The sequence below is a fragment of the Bos mutus genome, chromosome 1 (assembly GCF_027580195.1).
Source record: "Bos mutus isolate GX-2022 chromosome 1, NWIPB_WYAK_1.1, whole genome shotgun sequence".
In the NCBI taxonomy this organism is placed as follows: Eukaryota; Metazoa; Chordata; class Mammalia; order Artiodactyla; family Bovidae; genus Bos; species Bos mutus.
The window spans coordinates 125228810-125242102 of record NC_091617.1 but is presented as its reverse complement, the minus strand read 5'-3'; the positions used below and the strand labels follow the sequence as shown (position 1 = coordinate 125242102).

At 38.1% G+C, this 13293-nt stretch overlaps 1 protein-coding gene, 1 long non-coding RNA gene and 1 other non-coding gene across 4 annotated transcripts in view; 1 reads left to right on the top strand and 2 right to left on the bottom strand.

The window, feature by feature from the left end:
- Positions 1-13293, bottom strand: part of LOC138988856 (uncharacterized) — a 123270-nt gene that overhangs the window by 26531 nt on the left and 83446 nt on the right. The gene's annotated exons all lie outside the window — the stretch shown is intronic.
- The window catches only part of PLS1 (plastin 1), a 129544-nt gene that overhangs the window by 35611 nt on the left and 80640 nt on the right, over positions 1-13293 (top strand). The gene's annotated exons all lie outside the window — the stretch shown is intronic.
- Positions 8444-8516, bottom strand: TRNAG-UCC (transfer RNA glycine (anticodon UCC)). Its single transcript has one exon. It is a non-coding gene; the product is annotated as a tRNA-Gly (tRNA).

The following is a 13293-nucleotide window of genomic DNA, read 5'->3' as shown; positions in this document are numbered from 1 at the left end:
TGCCCTCCTGCCAGTCCTTTCATAAAGAACAAGCCAAGTGTTCAATTGTGTTCTTGTGGAGGAAGGGGATAACATTCCTTTATGATCCCCAGTTTAGATCAGCTTACCACCCAAAGCATGATATTTGATTACCCTTATTATGTTACTTTGCGTAGCTACAAATGTTGCTAATGGTGCGGCCTTATCTAGCCATTTAAAAGTCCCTGTTCCTGCTGCTTTAGTGGTCAATGCTATAAAAGCCCCTATTGCTAAGGACCCTAGTAATAAGTAATACGAGCCGATGAAGAGGGAACTGTATTTGGGTTAGGCATGCACTGCATGCATCTTGAACTCCTGAATATATTCCACTGACTGCCTGATGCCCGTTTTTTTCTTCTAAGTGCTGATTTTAATCTCTAATATCCAGTGTGCCTGGGCCTGAATTGCTTTGAGAATGATAAAAGTTTGCTGGCCTTTTCTGATGGCATTCTTCTTTAGCATTGAGGTTTCTATAGTTCCTTCTTTTTCTTTCCTTCCAAAAGTTTCTGACTTAGTTCTCAGCCTTGCAGGATAGAAGCCATGCTGTCATTAACTAGTAGGAGCAAATGAAGAGAAATTATCCTTTTATCTATTCCAGCGGAGGTAGAAAGTTGAGTGCTTTTTCCTTGGAGTAGTGGCCTTTAGGCTTTTTTTCTGTTTCTTTTTTCTTTACATTTTTATTTTATATGTACTATAATTGACTTACAATGTTGGGTTCGTTTCAGGTGAACATAGGCTTTTTTTTAATTGTTCTACTCCCATCAGTTAAAAAAAAAATGTATACACTTTCAAGGTATACATTTTTAACTTATTAATATATTCAAGTGCTACTTAATGTACATGTGATATATACTAGAGCCCATGTAAAAATAAATTTGGAAGAATAAGGTGATTTTTTAAAAAAAGTTTATTGTTAATTAGAAGGATTTTATAATACCCTTAGCAGATATGATGCAAGGGGCGATATGGTTTATTTTATTTTTTAATTGGAGGAAAATTGCCTTACAATGTTGTATTGGTTTCTGTGGTACAGCAGTGTGAATCAGTCGTAACACTGTATGTGTATGTGTATATATATATGTGTGTGTGTGTGTGTGTGTGTGTGTATGTATGTAGATATATATATCTCCCCTCCCTTGGGAGCCTCCCTTCCCTCCCCCAACTCCTCATGGAACATGGGCCTGGGCCCCAGGCACAATGAAAATAGTACCATCTTTGACACCAGTGGATGACCTAGGCTGTGTAGGTTTACCTTACCTGTTTACTTGTTTTATTCTCATGTAAAATGAGAATAAAATAATATGAGGAAACATAATATTGGGTTGGCCAAAAACCTTTTTCCATAAGATATTGCAGAAAAATCTGAGTGAACTTTTTGGTCAACCCAATACTATTATAGTGTGTGTGTATGTATATATAATCATGATAATAATATTTTCAGTTTTGCTTAACTCACTGGGTTGATGTGAGACTTGAAGGTCATATGTGAAAGTGCTTTATGAGTTAGGAAGTGTGTAAGACTTAATTCTCTTACATGTGGGGCATGTTGGTGGTTTTCTTTAGTCTTTGCTTTTAGGCCACTATGAAGAATCAGTTTCATACTTATTTTTTCTTTCACAAAGTTGAGGTCATTATTATTAGCTAAGAATAAAATCTCTAGTAAATTTGCCTGGCATGCTTATACTAACTGAATAAACAGAGTTAAGGAAAAACCTGTCACATTAAAACATGCAAACAAAAAAACATGGAATCAGCCTATTTAACTTATTTTAAGATACTAGAATTAAGTAAAATTTTCCAAGATTGCGGAAGTTGGGTAGGGTCAGACTAACTCTGTAAGCAGAATGATTAAATTACCCTGGGGCAGGTCCAGCATACCTTCCTGGGCCCAGCCTTATATGGAACAGTGGAAACATGGACCTTGTCACTTGTTTGAATTATATGACTCTAGTGCTCACCAGCTGAGTGGTATTGGACAAGTTTCTTAACCTTAGAGAGCTTGAGTTTCTTTATCAGTAAAAATGGATGTAACCACTACTTTGGGAGGTTGTTTTAAGGATTAGAGATAATTTATATCAAGTGCCTGGCAGTAAATTCTCTTAATGTGTGCATAATATCAACTATAAAAAATAAATTACACTGTTCCATGTTTGTGCTTTCCTGTGTCCACGCAGATCTCCTGTTATAACCCCCATTCATCATTTAGCCTTTCATTCCAGATGTTTTTTATTTAAACTTTGAGGATGAGATGGTTGGAGGGCATCACCGACTCAATGGACATGGGTTTGGGTAGGCTCTGGCAGTTGGTGATGGACAGGGAGGCCTGGTGTGCTGCGATCTTTGGGATCCGATCTTTGGGATCACAAAGAGTCGGACAACTGAGCAACTGAACTGAAAAACAAAATCCTGACATTCTTAAGCATTTCCTCTTATTTCCAAATTTAAATGTTAGCTTAGAGAAGTTGCTATATAATTTAGTCTGAAAACAAGCTTTCTACTATATTTTCTTAAGACCAAATAAAAAGGATGATTAAGTAAGATGGAAAGCAGGACCACTGTATACATATGGTTGTAGAATGTTCCCTAATGTAATATTATTCTGTTCAAATTTTATTTAATATTTTTAATTATAAAATAAAGCATGCAGAAGAATAGAATAATATAATATATGCTCATTTTCTCTACCCTGATTTAAGAAATGTCAGCAATTTGTATATATCAGCTCTTCATTTTCTGTAAGAAATAAAACACTAATGATATGATTGAAGGCCCTCTCCCATTTAATCCCTTTCCTCATCTGAAATTGGCATGTGTTAGTTATTCTTTCTGTCCATCTTACTATTTTTCCATGAACACTTTTCATTAATAATATAAAGTACTTGAAACTTTTTACAAATATCTGCTATACAGCTTTCTCATTTAACATGTGTCCATGATTTTTTTCATATTAATACAGATAACTACTTCATTTTAACTTGTTGTGGAGTATTTCACTAAATGAATATTCTAAAATTATCTAGTCTTCTGATGATAGACATTCAGGTTGTTTCCAGTTTTTTGATACTATAAATAATGGTGTGCTTTTACCTATATTTTGACTTATTTATACAAGATTTCCTCTGGGATGAATTACTAGAAGTAGAATTGTGGGTCATAGAATATGCGTATCTTCACCTCTTTTAGATATACTACTTTGGAGAGCAGTATGGCAGCAGGAGTAACTGATCTCTTATATTCTCTCCAGAATGTGGTGTCTCTGTCAGTTTTATTTTTGGCAGCCTGATGGGTTGAGGATGTTAGGTCATTGTTTTCATTTGCCTTTTCTGTTTTATGTAGCTATTAAAAGAATATTTAAAATCTATGCCATCACTCCATTAAATAATCATACATGTACCTAGGTATGTATATATAAATGAGTATTTGTAAATTTAAATAGTCCAAAAGGGTATTGGGTAGAATATGCAGAAGCATTTTACCTCAGTATTAATAGTGGGGAATCATTAGCCCTTAGAGCATGATTTCTCAGCCTCAGCACCATGGAAATTTTGCACTGGGTAACTCTTTGTTACAAGGGGATCTGCTGTGCATGGTATGGTATTTAGGAGCATCTCTGGTCTCAACACACTAGATGCCCATAACACCTCTTCACTCATGAGAGTCAGAAATGTCTCTAGACATTACCAGATGTCCTCTAGGGAACATAATCATCTCCTGCTGGGGAACCACAGCCCAAGACTAAACTCTGCTTTGTCCTGCCTACCAGAGCTTAAACATAAGACCTCCAAAGGATCAAACCCTTCCCAAGGACTTTTCTGCATTTGAGAACAAAGATCAAGAGTGGTTATAGGGCTTTCTTTTTTTTTTTTTTCTGAAATAGAAAAAAAAGAAAAAAAAGTTAAATGAGATCTCAGTGGGTACTAAGTAGCCAAAACAACCTTGAAAAAGGAGGACAAGGTTGTAAGACTCACATTTCCCAATTTCAAAACTTACTACAAAACAATAATAATCAAAATGGTACTATACTGGAATATAGACCAATGGGCCAGAATAGAGAGCCCAGGAATTCACCCTTGTGTATCTGGCCAAATGATTTTTGATAGGGGTCCCAAGACTACACAACAGGGAGAAGACAGTCTCTTTAATAACTGGTGTTAGGAAAACTGGATATCTACATGCAGAAAAAATGAAGTTAGACTCTCCTAATACAATATATAGAAATTAAAGTACATCAAAGACCTAAAAGTAATACCTAAAATTGCAAAACTCCTAGAAAAATACATAGAGGAATAGCTTCAGGACATTACATTTGGTGATGATTTGTTGAATATGACAACAAAAGCAAAAGTAGACAGGTGGGACTACATCAAACATTAAAACTTCTGTGTATCAAAGGAAACAGTCATCAGAAAAGGCAACTATGGAATGGAAGAAAATATTTGCAAATAATATAGCTGACACAAGTTTAATATCATTTCCCTATAAAACATATAGGGGACTTCTGCAAGGTACAGGCATACCTTGGAAATATTGTGGGTTTGGTTCCAGACCACCATGAGAAAGCAGATATTGCAATAAAGTAAGTCATATGAATTTTTAAATTTCTCAGTGCATGTAGAAGTTATGTTTATACTATACTATAGTTTATTAAGTGTGCATAGCATTATGTCCCAATGTATATAATTAATTTTAAAAATACTCTATTGCTAAAAATTGCTAATCATCTGACAATGAAGGGTTGCCACAAACCTTCAGTGTGTAAAAAAAAAAAAAGCAATATCTGTGAAGTGCAATAAAGCAAAGCACAATAAAATGAAGTATGCCTATAACCCTGTTAAAAATGAGCAAAGGACTTGCATTAGCAGTTCTCCAAAGAATATACCCATGTGGCCAATAAGCATATAAAAAGATATTCAATATTACTATTCATAAGAGAAATGTAAATTAAACCCATAAAATCACCTCACACTCATTAGAATGGCTAATATCAAAGGAACAAGTGTGGTCATGGGTGTGGTGAAATTGAAACTTTATGCACTGCTGGTGGGAATATAAAATGATGGAGCTATTATGGAAAACAGTATGCTTCCTCAGAAAATAAAAAATAGAATTATCATATGATCCAGTAACCCCACTTCTGGGTGTATATTGAAAATAATTTAAAGCAATACCTCAAAGAGATATATTTGCACGCCTATGTTCATCGCAGGGCTTTCCTGATAGCTCAGTTGGTAAAGAATCCACCTGCAATGCAGTAGACCCCAGTTGGATTCCTGGGTCAGGAAGATCCGCTGAAGAAGGATTAGGCTACCCCCTCCAGTATTCTTGGGCTTCCCTTGTGGCTCAGCTGGTCAAGAATCAACCTGCAATGTCAGAGACCTGGGTTTGATCCCTAGGTTGGGAAGATCCCCTGGAGAAGGGAAAGACTACCCACTCCAGTATTCTGGCCTGGAGAATTCCATGGACTGTATAGCCCATGGGGTCCCAAAGAGCTGGACACGACTGAGCAACTTTCACTTTCACTTTCATGTTCATTGCAACATTATTTACACTAGCCAAGAGACAGAAGCAACCCAAATGTCCCTCAAGAGGTGAATGGATAAAGACTATGTGATATATATACAATGAAATAACATGCACCTTAAAAAAATAAGGAAGTCCTGTCACATGCTGCAACATGGGTGAACCTCAGGGACATTATGCTAAGTGAAATAACAAAAGGACAAATACTATACGACTCCATTCATATGAAGTATTTAAATTAATCAAAGCCATAAAAACAGGAAGTAGAAAGATAATTGCCAAGGGCTTGGGCGAGGCGAGTGCTAATATTTTGTAGGTATAGAGTTTCACTTTTTCAAGATCAAAAATTTTAAAGATCAGTTGTACGACAATGTGAATATACTTAGTTTACTGAACTGTAAACTTAAAAGTGGTTAAAATGGAAGTTTTAATGTTCATTCTTTTTAATCACAGTAAAAAGTTAAGAATAATTATAGGGATGCAAGAATGTCAGTTACTCAACAAAGTAAATTTTACAGTGTCTCATCCAATCAAAATGTACCAGGCATGCAAAGAAGCAGGAAAATAATGACCCATAATGAGAGAAGTCTATCAAACAAAACTGATCTGGAAACTGAGACAGGTATTATGATTATCAGACAATGACAATAAAATGATTGTTAGATTCCATATGGAGACATGGAAAATATTTTAATAGACCCATATTGAACTTCTAGACAGAAAATTATAACATCTGAGATGAACAATATGGTAGATTGGTTTAAGGGCAGATTAGACAGTGTAGAAGAAAAGAATAGTGACTTTGAAGCCAGGGTATTAGAAACTATCCAGAATAAAATAGAGAAAAGAATTACAAAAAAAAAAAAAATCAGTGATTTGTGAGACAAGTTCCAGTCACCTAATATACATGTATTTAGAGTCCCTGAAAGATGAGGGAGAACAGGAAAAATATTTGAAGAAATCATGGTTAAAAAATTTCCAGATTTGATGAAAAGTGCAATCCTACAGATCCAAGAAGCTCAATTAACCCCAGCAGAAGATGTGTAAGGAAGATTATATCAAAGCACATTACAATTAAATTGTTCAAAAGCAGTGATAACGATCTTAAGAGATACCAAAGAACAAAGGCATATGACATATAGAGGAAGACAGATAAAGATGATACAAATTTCTTGTTGAAAACAAAAGTATACAAGACAGTGGAGGACCATCATTAAAGCACTGGAAGAAAAACCTTTGACCTATAATTTTTTTTTTGGTCACACTATACAGTATGTGGAATTCTAGTTCTCCAGCAAGGGATTGAACCCACCCCCCCTGCATTGAAAGCATAGAGTCTTAACCACTGGACAGCCAGGGAAGTCCCTAACCTACCATTCCATACTTAACAAAAATATATTTCAAAAACAAAGATGAATTAGACTTTTCAAACATGTAAAAATTGAAAAACTCCGTCACCAGCAGACTTGCACTATAAGAAATGTTACAGGAAGTCCATCAGGCAGAAAGAAAATGATACCACATGGCAGTACAGAAATACGGATCTATACAAAGGACTGAAGAGCACCAGAAATGGAACTATATAAGTAAACGTAAGACCTGCTTAAAAAAACTGCTTGGATGTGGTGTTTAGTATGTACACACTACATTCTAGCCATACCATCTTTGTCTTTGAGGCTCATTTTGGAATGTAATGATATACTACCTTGTATTATATTTGATGTTAAGAACCTCTGTAGCAGAATATTAATTCCCAAGCCTCAAAATTTTGTTTGTGTAAGAAATGTTGTTATTTTTCTACACAGTCTCTGTCATCAGTACCTGTATAGAGAAGACGTTTTTAGTTGTACAGGGTAAAATTCAGTCATTTAAAACTGAACTCGGTTGTCTTCCCTGTGTGGTATTTAGTTTTCAGAAATTTCATGGGTATGAGTGTAAGGAGTTTCGTTCAGGGCTGTGCTTCTCTGTCACTGGCTTCTGCTGGGACCTCAGTTCCTGCTTAGTCCCTGGGTGTGGCTGGCCCTCTGCTGCCGTCTGCAGAAGCGTCTGAATCTCCACTTCATCCATAGTCCGTGTGGTGTCCCCTCTTTAAGACCTTGAATCCTTTCAAGTCCACCTGGTGGTAGTGAAATGATGGAGGGTGTGGGAAGAGGGAATGTAAACGGTAAGTTACTATTGATCAACTTCATTCTGTTGTACCTGAGATAACATATTACCTGTCCCCAATTCTCATTTCTCCCTGAAACACTCTCTGGATCGTTGGGGTACACAAAAACCTCTCCCTCTTAATTCTTTGTGTCCAGACCACAACCATGCCGTCTACCTAGTGACATCTCTCGGGACATCTTAAAAGTGATCTTAACATCATTTATAATGTTTTTAACATTTTTTTCCTGATGAATGCTATTGATTATATGTGTAACACTAACATTGCTGTGTTTTTTCACCCTCCTTGACTTGTGTATAAGCTCCTGGAATGCCCAGATCAGAGATTTGATGTCTTGATGCTTTTCTTCGTGCTTAGCACTGGGCAAAGTGCATAGTTGGTCTTCAGTAATTATTGGCTGAATGAACAAATGAATGAATGTAAACTTTTTGAGTACAGAGAATTATTTCTTTTACATCTCTTATGATGCTTAACATAGTATTGAATACTGAGCAATCCCAAATGATTTACTTAATTTAATTGAACTGAGAGTCATTTTAACTTAATTTAAAAAAAGTTTTTAAAAATTATTTATTTGGCTGTACCGGGTGTTAGTTGCAGCCTGTGGGATCTAGTTCGCTGACCAGGGATTGAACTCAGGTCCTCTGCATTGGGAGTGTGGAGTCTTAGCAACTGGACCACCAGGGAGGTCCCTAAAATTTTTTTTTTGGCTGCACCATGCAGCATGGGGGGTCTTAGTTCCCCGACCAGGGATTGAACCTGGGTCCCCTGTGTTGGAAGCGTAGAGTCTTAACCACTGGACCACCAGGGAAGTCCTTGAGAGTCATTTTATGTTAACTCTTTCTACATATATTTACAGTGCCTGAAGAAGTCTAGAGGAGCCAGGTCTTCTACAGACTGCTTATTGAAAATAATTTAAAGTATTGGTTAAAATCAGCTGGGAGAGTTTTATAGATAGAATAGAGAAGGAAGGTAAAATGAGTGTGATTGCATATAAGGTATAATCATTTCATCAGTAGGAAATAAAACTAGGCCAGAAAATAAAAAACCTAGCCAGTACTATTTGTGATGTAATTGCCATCACAAATAGTACTGGCTAGGTTTGTGATGGCAATTACTCAAGACGATGTAGGACTTCCCTGGTGGCTCAGACAGTAAAGCGAATTCCTACAATGTAGGAGACCTGGGTTCAATCCCTGGGTCGGGAAGATCCCCTGGAGAAGGAAATGGCAACCCACTCCAGTATTCTTGCCTGGAAAATCCCGTGGATGGAGGAGCCTGGTAGGCTACGGTCCATGGGGTCACAAAGAATCAGACAGGACTGAGCGACTTCACTTTTCAAGAGGATGTAAGCAGACAGTGAATAGATGAATCCAGTTCATTTCTGTGAGGCTAAAGGAGAAAAAGTGCTGAGCAAATGATTCCCCTGGTTTTATTGGTAGGATTTTAATGATCTTCTACTCTTTCATTCATGTAACAACTGTTCGTTGAGCACCAACTATAGGTAAGCGGTGTGTTGGACAGTCAGTATTCAGCGATAATCTGACAAAAGTTGTTTCTAACATCCCCAGATGCTTAGTCCTTGATGCAGGTGTGGTGGACAGAAAATACAACATGCAAAATGGCATTCACAGAGTGTTGAATGACTTTTTTTGGCATCACTGAGCAAAACATCTGCTCAGGAAGGAAGATTCCACCGGGGTATGGTCTTTGACCTGGATCTGGAATGATTACTGGGAATGTGCACCCCACCAGTGGGGTCTGGTTTGCATCCCATATAGCAAGTTTTTATGTTTCCTGGCACCATTGCTCTAACTGACTCTTATACTTTTTAAATTATGGGTGCTAGATTTCTGGGCAGAACAAGGAAATTTCATTGTTTCAGTTTTTCATTTAGCTTTTGGATGGTGGTGTTCAGTCGCTCAGTCATGTCTGACTCTTTGCGACCCCATGGGCTGCAGCACTCCAGGCTTCCCTGTCCTTTACCGTCTCCTGTAGTTGGCTCAAACTCATGTCCATTGAGTTGGTCATGCCAGTCATTTAGCTTAATGGTCATTTAAAAAAGATATTTTCAAGGACTTTCCTGGAAGTCCAGTGGTTAAGACTCTAATGCTCCCAATGCAGGGGTCTTGGATTTGATCCCTGGTTGGGGAACTAAGATCCTGCATGCCATATGGTGCAGGAAAAAAAAAAAGATCTTTCAGTAGGTTAGTGATTTCTCAGTTAAACTTTTTTCTTAAGCAGTCATATATGGAGTCTGTCCTCTAACTATCTTGTCCTCTTTTGGTACTTGCTATTCCCCTGCTGTCTTCTAAGGAAGTTAGATCCTTAGGTGGGAGTTGTGTTGGGTGATGGGTGAAAAGCTGCACGTGGTAGAAGCTGAGGAAAGAGTTGAACTGCTCCATGTAAGATAAATGATTAGGGTAGAGACTAAGGATAGCAGACTGAAGCCCAGAGAGGGGACAGTTCAGGAGTTGTGGTAGAGAAGGAGGCTTTCTCCCAGAGGGGAGTTTTCAGGAAAGAGGGGATAATTAAAGGAAAATTAGCAGAGTTTTGCCCAGTGCTGTGCAATTTGATGCTTTTGAACTGTGGTGTTGGAGAAGACTCTTGAGAGTCCCTTGGACTGCAAGGAGATCCAACCAGTCCATCCTAAAGGAAATCAGTCCTGAATATTCATTGGAAGGACTGATGCTGAAGCTGAAGGTCCAATGGTTTGGCCACCTGATGTGAAGAACTGACTTATTGGAAAGGACCCTGATGCTGGGAAAGATTGAAGGCGGGAGGAGAAGGGGATGACAGAGGATGAGATGGTTCGATGGCATCACTGACTTGACGGACATGAGTTTGAGCAAGCTCCTGGAGTTGGTGATAGACTGGGAAGCCTGGCATTCTGCAGTCCATGGGGTCCCAAAGAGTCAGACATGACTGAGCAACTGAACTGGACTGTGCAATATAAATTTTCTTCTCTACCTCTCCATATTTCTTTTTTTTCCCTCTCCATATTTCTTATTCAATGCATTGTTAGATTGGCTCTACCTAAGGGAAATATGTTGAAGCTGATGGGCATAGAGTAAGAGTCAAAGACTGGATGAGGAAAGTCAGGGAGAGCAGAAGTGAACCTCCTGAGGTAGCCCTTACAAGGCAATAGATTGCTGGACTAAGGCAGTGACAGGTAAAGATGGAGTGGAGAGGAATATTCCAGAATTTGGTTTTGGTGGTAAGTTACTGGTTTTGGAAGGGAGAGAGTAATAGAGTCGAGATGACTTTGAGGCTTGCAGCTGGGGAGAGTGCAGCTGTAGGAGATGTCCCAAGTGACTGGGACTGACCCTGGGAGGAAAGGTCACTGTTTCTGGCTTGTAACAGGGAGGATGGATGCCAGTGACTTTCTCCTTCTTTTTTAATTTAGTTTAATTTTTTTTCCTCTTTTGGCCCCAGGACTTGGCTCCATCATGTGGCCTATGGGATCTTAGTTCCCTGACCAGGAGAACCTACACACTTTGCGTTGGAAATGAAGAGTCTTAACCACTAGACCACCAGGATGTCTGATGCCTGTGCTTTTTAAATGTATGACATAAACCTAAAAGAGGAAGCATCTCTCTTGCTTACTGAGGATGCAAGGGTTCTTCTTGTTGTTCCTGTTCATATATTCTCCAAGGTCCTATTATAACTCAAGAGAGTGGAAAGGCATCTATGTGACAACTGGTGTCGCTCTTCTCAAGTGATACTGAGTAGGCCTTAGAGCTAATTTTGATTTAATTTAATAAACAAAGGGTATATTCTGAGGGTCATAGAAAATATTATACCCTTTCAAGTTAATTTTTTTCCCCCTATTTTTTTTTGGCCATGCCACATGGTGTGCAGAATCTTAGTTCCCTGACCAGGGGTCAAATCCGTGCCCCCTGCCTTGAAAGCGTGTTGTCTTAACCACTAGACTGCCAGGGAAGTCCCTACAACTTAATTTTTTTTTTCAAATTCTTTTGTCCTTATTTGCTTTTGCCTAATTAAACTATCAATACTTAACATCTTTTATAGTAATAGTGCTCTTGTTAATTTCTAAAGCTATATAACTCATGACATATAAACATTAATGCCTGTGTGTCTTAATTTTGACTGTATTTTTCTTTAATAGTTTTTCCTTTGAGTTCTCTTTTGATGTACATCTTCTCATCCAGCATTTCTGATGACTTGTCTGGAACTCTGAACACCTCAGTCTGAGTGCCAGCTCTTTCTCTGTGGAGTAAGAAGTGTGGACTGGATTTTATCAGTGTTATAAATAATTAAAATTCATTGTGTCTAGATTTCTTTATGTCTAAGAATGAGGTGATCAATGTGAATCTACTTTGGAAAGTATAAAATGCTTGGCAAATATATAGTGCTGTTATTAATTTTTGTAGTGCCAAGATTCTGGTGAGAAAATTTCCGGAGCTGGTAGTGGGTACTGCTTTCTTCCATTGTCTGATAGCAAAGGAACTTCATAATTCTTGAGCAAATATCTAGTTGTGCTGTGAGGGTACCCATCTCTTGTGAATAGGAAAAGACTCGAACTTGTTCTGTTTGGCTGTTAGAACCCTTAACTGGCAGCACACAGGCTGTTAAAAGAATGATAAAACTATAGATTTGTTTTCTAGTGGTACTTTTTAAGAAAATCATATTACATTTTGATAGTTAAATTTTTGTCTTATGGCATCCTTTGCATTTGAAAATATTTTTCAGTACTATTGATTTTTATCCATAATTTGTAGAAACTTGGGGTTTTAGGTACCCACTCCAGTGTTCTTGCGTGGAGAATCCCAGGGATGGGGGAGCCTGGTGGGCTGCCATCTATGGGGTCGCACAGAGTCAGACACGACTGAAGCGACTTAGCAGCAGCAGGGTTTTAGTTAAGACTTCTATGGATCCTTGAAAACACACACCTATAAATGATAATTCCTTCCTTGTTAATAAAGAAATGTCAGAGTTGGATTCTGCAGGTTGTAATGTAAAGGACCTCAGAGGGTCAGCTCCGGGAAAATACTGGTTTAATTTTTCTGCATAAAACATGAAGACTTCACAGTGTGTTCCGAGCACCAGCAGTGTGTGCTTTGGGGGTTGAAGTTCAGACACTGACACAGAAACATCCTGGGGAGGACTCCACTGCTCACTTGGACACAAGTTGGACTGGAATTTCTCTGTTGCTGTGAATTATTTACATAGAGTTTCTTGGCTAGAATCAGGAGAAAACGAATTATAAACTAGCAGCAGGTAAGGCCTGGTTTATTCCAGTGCAATGGGAAATGACTCATGGATTCCTTTCTCTGACAGCACTTTGATATTGGTGTTGAGGCATTCATTCTAAATGAGATATTTGGCAATATAGGCCGTAACAATCTAGGCAGTTACCTCCCTAGTGTACACTTTCCCGTGACTAAGTCATACGTGGATAATAGGAGCAAAGTAATTTTCCAGAAACAAACGAAAAACAAAGCTGTTGTGAAATAATTCATATCACTTCCCCAAAGCTCATTCAAACCCTTCTACCCATTCCATCAGTTTCTAGCAAGACAGATCACCCTGTATCCACACTTCATCCTAACAGTTTATCCTGACAA